Raw genomic sequence first — 6,395 nt, forward strand, 5'->3', positions numbered from 1 at the left:
CCCATTTGGGAGCTGTCCCTTATCAAAAGAAAACATCTTTAAATCAGCCTGCATGAATAGCTTCTCTGTGGCTGCACCACAGAGATGAAGAGAGAGATGGGGCCTCACTGGCAAGGGAGCAGAAAACTAAATTCCTGTATTTTAATAAGCCTCGCCGCTACATGCTCATATTTATGTATTTTGTTTACCTTTCAAGACAAGTCTTTGTCTGCAAATTTTAATTGCCCAAATTTGAATGTCAGTAAAAGTGCTTTAAACTTTTCAGTAAGGATAATGTATATTCTTCCTCATGATGGTTCATCATCACAAGCAGCATGACCTCCACTTGATGAGAGGTCCAGTTGTAAGCAGCAGTGTATTGAAGGGATCAGTGTTAGATCTTCCTGATCTACAGTATATCAGTGACTTAGATTCTCTTATAGTTTACATTAATATAAAAATACAGGGACTAGCAAAAATGAAAATGGCTGCAAATAAATCACAAGAACAGTCAAAATGGAGTTTTTAAATGTCTGTTCAGAATTAAACTTTTGCCACTTCCATACATGAGTATCTCCCTTCCTGAGCATGCTTCTGCTCGTCTCTCATCTGCTCATATCTTGGACGCATATTTAACATCTCTGGCTACTGCACATCCCCCCATACCTACTGCTCAGCTCCTACCTCATCTCCTCATGCTCATCAGACCTTTGAATGGGTTCTCTCTGCCCTTGGCATCCAAACAGGTGCAGTGTCAGCCCTCAGTTCCCTGTCAAGATCTTCCATCAGTGGCCCCAGAGCAGACCTTTCAAAAAGACGGGTCTCCTACTTGCTTCAGAGACCATGGCTTTAGTCACTATTTTTGTATGTTCTGCCTGGAATCTATACCAGGTCTGGGAGCTTCCATTCAGTACTTCAGTACTTCTGATCTTACCACTGCGCATCTCTTTATTCTTATCACTCCATCCTGATTTCTCAGGCAGCTGTTCCATCTGTTCACTGACACTTATTAGCAAGAGGATCAGCTAACCAGAGCTGAACTCGGTGCCAACAGATTACTCGACCCAGTGCAGCATCACGGAATCCCAATTCCTCCCATCATATCCTAGGCCAGCGTGCCTCTGCAGCCTGCTTCACATACAGTACGCCTGAACTGACCTGATCAATCACATGCTTGAGCACCATAAGCTCTGTCACTGAACTCTGCATCTGTGTTATGGGGTTCTTTCGATCTCTTTGAGGGCCCTGTGTACCCTGAGCTTACTGGTAAGGTTGCCATTTCTACAGCCACTTGAGGTAATACAAATAATAAATGAGAATAAACTGCCTCATTGCATTTATTAGTGTTTGACTGAACCCCTGAAATGGAGTTTTTAAATAGTTCTCACTCTCCTGTGCATAAACATCTCACCTCCTGATCAGCCTCTTGTACATCGTTTGGGGGACAGCCCATCTTCAGCCTCACAGCAGCTCTCCCTCGCTTGTTCTGAGGAATTCCCAGGGAGAGGAAACATATGAAATCTCTATAATCTTCATTGTCACATTAATTAGAGCTTGAATGAGCTACTGAAATCATGGTTTGGGTAGGTTGTGATTGTAGTGATTTCAATGTGTTGATAGACTGTAATTTATTTTCTTACAAGCAGGGAGAGTAGCAGTTAGTGGTCCACCTATAATTGGAAGGTTGTGGGTGCAAGCGCTGCTGTGAGCACGGTCCTTCACTCAGATACTCCAGTAAAATTCAGCTACATAAGCTTAAGATGCTTTGGAACAAAGTGTTTACCAAGTGGATTGATATTGACTGCAGAGTAATCCACATTGGTTTTTGGAATATACTATATGCCCAGAGGGGAGTTGAATGTGTGTGGTATTAGATATGTATTTACGGGTGATGCAGCGAGTTCTGTTGCAGGGGAAAGTGACTGGTGTGGATGGTTGCTGTGGGTGGTTAAAGGAGCTGTGAAAAGAATCAGATGAAATTATGGAGGGGTCAGGAGAGAGGAAGGGTCATCCTGTAAGATGGGGAAGTTGTCATTGATGGACCCAGGAATAGAAAGGGTGTTAGGGTGGTAGTGAAGCACCAGTGGAATGTGGCTGAGAGTCCAGGAGTTCCTGTTCGGGTTGAGGATCTGAGAGCTGTTTTTGGCCTGGGTAAGGGCCCTGTCAGTAACGTGTGCTGGGTGTCCTCTCGCGATAAACAAGAGTGCATTTGGAGGCTTAGTTATGGAAGTCCATGTCATCATGCATAGTCATTGTAATATTGTACAGTATGGATAGGAAATTATTCATTTCACAAACAGTTGAAAGTGCAGTATCTGGAATAGGCTTCCCTGCCTATTGTAGTATTTGGTTGAGGCCTTAAGCATGCCATGTGACAAGTCACCTGGTCCTTTACTCCTCTATCTTAGGTAATATTTATTATTGATTTGGAGGTCATCTGTGGTGTCTGCAAATTTGTAGATAATGTGCTGTCCTAGGGATTAGTTGTCCAATCCACTCTCCCCTCTGCCCTGCCTAGTCAAGTGCTACACAAAGTCAGATGTCTGCTTGTCTTATCTAGTTTGACTATGGTCTTCTTTAGCCTCTCAGAAATAGCCAGGAATGAGCTTCTTCCAAATTGGCTGGACTCGGGCATCTAAGCCACAAAAGTGATGGGAGCAAGAGTTTCCTTTTTAGCAGGCTCTTCCTGTAGGTGGCTGACTCTAGCGTCTCCCTTTCTAACACTGTCCTCCTTCATAGAGTTATTTGGGTTTTCATTTCTTTGTCAGGAATTAGTAGTCTGTAGCACACAATCAGCCTTCCCTTTTCCAGTGTGGTTGCCGGCTGACTCTCTCTGCTGTGCACAGTTCAGTTTGAGGGACTGTGAGTGCAGAGAGCTGCTAAGGGTGCAATCATACTGGGTCTTGGGGAGACAGCTTCCTGCAGGGCACTTGCAGGTATAAGTGCCACGTCTGGACCGACAGCGGCTTGCAGCCCAGGGCGGCCACGGGAGACCGTAGCATCCCCCCGAGCAAGTGCATTTTTCACACGACTCTGATTCCACCACATTTGGCTGCCTGCTGAGCCACCTATCCTTATATCAATCCAGTTCCCCATCCCTGAAATAATCAGACCAGATTCCCTGTATAATTACTGAACCGCCCATGGGACAGGTGCTCTGTCACTTGAGCTAATGAGCTACCACTATGTACAGCCCTGTCTTCTGACAGGCTACTTGCACACCAGGTTATTTGGAAAACCCTGTCCCTGAGTGTTGAACCCAACTTCCAAATACCATTACTTGCCTGACCCCTGTCCTGCTGACACCTTCCCGGCGGCGTCCTTCACTACGTGCATCCAGCCCTGCTCCCAGCTTCTGGAAATCCTCTGAGCTCCTGATCGGATTGGATTGCCTGCCTGCCTGGGAGATGCGGTTGTCAGTCAAGCCTAAACCTGTCATAACTATAAGTTGCAGTCCAGGAGAGATGAGCCTCCATGCCAGATTAACACTCAAATTTCACCTTGCAGTGGCTCAGGAGTTTGGCAAAATGGAAGAGTCTGCAGACCTTCCTCACGTGTTCCCCGTGCGCAGTTGCAGGGCTGTTTAGCTGTGACCCGAGACATGAAAAATGCAACTGGTGATTCCTAATTGCTCTTTCTAAATGCTCTTTCTACTCAGTAGTGCTCTGAGCTTTCTCATTTTAGGAGTGTCCAGATGAAGGTAGATTTTGGCAACATGGACCTTTTTTATTTGTACACAGCTCCAAACAGGATATTTGATCTTATGTAGTATGACTGTTAATTGATTATATCAGTGTAATCTTATTTTATCATACATAATTTATTGGTGAGCGTATGTTACATTGTTTGGTTCATACTTGTTTTGTTAAAATATGTGTAAAAATTGTAAAAATCATGGGTTGATTATTTAGCATGAAAAGAAGGAGCTCTTAAGATAGTCAGTCATGGTCCTGTTCTTTGTCTGCAGAGTGTGGCACTGTGAAATGGGACAGACATGTTGTGAAGACCTGGCCTCTGTTCTTCAGTCACCACGTTCCGCTCTCAGAGACCTGGACTTGAGTTCTAGCAGCCTGGGTGCTCCAGGATTGGCACTGCTGTCTGCGGCTCTCAGAGCTCCCAGCTGTAAATTAAAAATCTTGTGGTAAGATAACCTGGGGTTTGAGTGGGCATGTCGGTGTTCAAGAGAGCTATTGGACTCTAATTCAAGCAACTTTAACCATAAACACTTTTTTCATATACTTTAATGTCCTGTTTTATTTGTTTCTTTTTTCATGTCGTGTCGCGTTTGCTCTATTTTTATATGAAGTCCAGTGTAGAGGAGGCACTCTCCCTCTGCTGTGGAGCGCAGAATGTGGTAGCACAAACGACTGTCCACAAAGGACAAAAAGCCCTTCTCATCTTTCACCTGCACAGGTCAATGGTCATTATTTCTTGCTGTGACATTGCAGTTGTGTTATTGTACTGTATTTATATTTCTGTTTACTGGAGCTTTCATACGTTAGTCGCATACATGTTAAAGACACTGTTTCCCTTTGTGTCGGTCATGTCTGTTCCCTTAATTATATCCTGGCTGTCTGGAAAGATTAAGTTAATAAGATCATTTGGCATAGCTGGTGCTTTTAGGAACTGTGTTAAGAATCAAATATTAACTGTATCATTCACCTCAAATGTTTGCTTCAGTATTTCCCATATGACACTTAACATAGAAATTCGAAATCTTCTATAAATATGAAGTCACCAAATTGTTTGGTTTTGTGCCCCAACAATATTATACTTTTCTGTATATTTAGAATCACCTTCCTACATCATAAATATTTTTTTTATTATTTACATATACAGTTATAGTACCAAATGTAAGCCCCATTTCAGAGGGTTTAAAGCTGCTGATTATAGATTTTGAACTAATTTGAAAACCCACATGGAGGCTTACATTAATAAAGGTCATTTTGTAATATAATATACATAATATTGTAGATTCTCTTTCTCACTTCCAGTCTCAGAAGTTTAAGATCTTATCCCCGAATGCCAAGCAGGATCCCTGTCCTTTTCCTCCTTATTCAGATATTGTGTTTCTCAAATTCACCCTTTCTGTCACTTTCTCCAGCTAGCTCAAAGTACTGTTCTGTCTAGAGCTGCACATAACACCCCAGTTCTTACTCAGTCGCTGGGAAAGGTTGTCAGATCTTCCACCTTTGATCTCATCCTTCCTCTTATACTGGAAGGAACATTTTAATATCAGTTTATAAACAATGAAGTCTACTTACATCAAGAACCTCTGCTCCATTATGTTCAGCTTTCTTCAGCATCTCTCAGTGAGCCTCTCCCATTAATCCTCCTTTCGCTAATGAAAAGTCCTGTACTGTTTGTAACTGGTTTCTCTATAATCTGCGAGACATTCTCACAAGGACTGGATTTGCTGCTGGGCAATTCTGGACGTTCCTTCTGGATTGAAGCTACATTGTCAGCAGCTCATCAATGCTTTCCTGACGATCTCATTTAGCAACCTGGCCGCTGGTCATCCAAGGCTTTCCACCCTTACATAAACCTACACATATACCCTTAAACAATATTCCTCCAGCTTTCTATCCAACTGTTGCGATGACCCACAGTTTAGGCATTACATCACAGAACACTTCTCTTCCCTTCTCTGTGCTTTCCCTAATTCTGCATTGGTGGTTTGAGGTCCTGCTTTGTTCTTTTTTGGGGGTCCTATCCTCCTTTCATGTCTATTCCCTTAATTATATCCTGGCTGTCTTCCTGTTCCCTGTCCTTCTGTTCTTCCTATATTTGATATACAGCCCCACACCACTACCTTGCAAGTTCATGCATTGTATTGCTCCTGGCATTGAGGTATAAACAATTTGTTCGTAGTGTTGTCAAAGGCTTTTTCTGATCCCACAGAACTGGTCTGTTTTATGCTCCCTGCCCACAGTTCCATAAGAACTGTGTACTCCTCATCTTAAGTACTCCTCATCTACTCTACATATACACATGCCCACTATGTCGATGCCCCTCTGGTTCCACCTGTGACATAAGTACCCCCAGTTCCCCATCATCAGAAACCTCTCTTCCCTGCACCAGTGTTTTAGCGCCATGTTAAATCTCCATATTTCTCTTGCTTCCTTGGGATTCCTTTGGCTCAGTAGGGTTCCTGAAAAGATCATCATAGTCATGCTACTTCTCAGTTTACATGCTAACCCTTAAATTTGTCATTTGTCTTGCGGACTAAACAGCCTAATCTTCTTATGCCATTTTAGTCCAACATGGACCATTATAGCTGGATCCAACCTGGCTCTGGACAGGAGCCTGAGCACCAGGCAGACAGCACACCATAGAGGAATCCCTATCACTTGGGATGTCTAATAATTAAGTACCTCTTTCACTACCACCTTTTTTTGGGGCAGAGTGGGCTACTG

The sequence above is a fragment of the Atractosteus spatula genome, chromosome 15, assembly GCF_055471065.1.
Source record: "Atractosteus spatula isolate fAtrSpa1 chromosome 15, fAtrSpa1.hap1, whole genome shotgun sequence".
NCBI lineage: Eukaryota > Metazoa > Chordata > Actinopteri > Semionotiformes > Lepisosteidae > Atractosteus > Atractosteus spatula.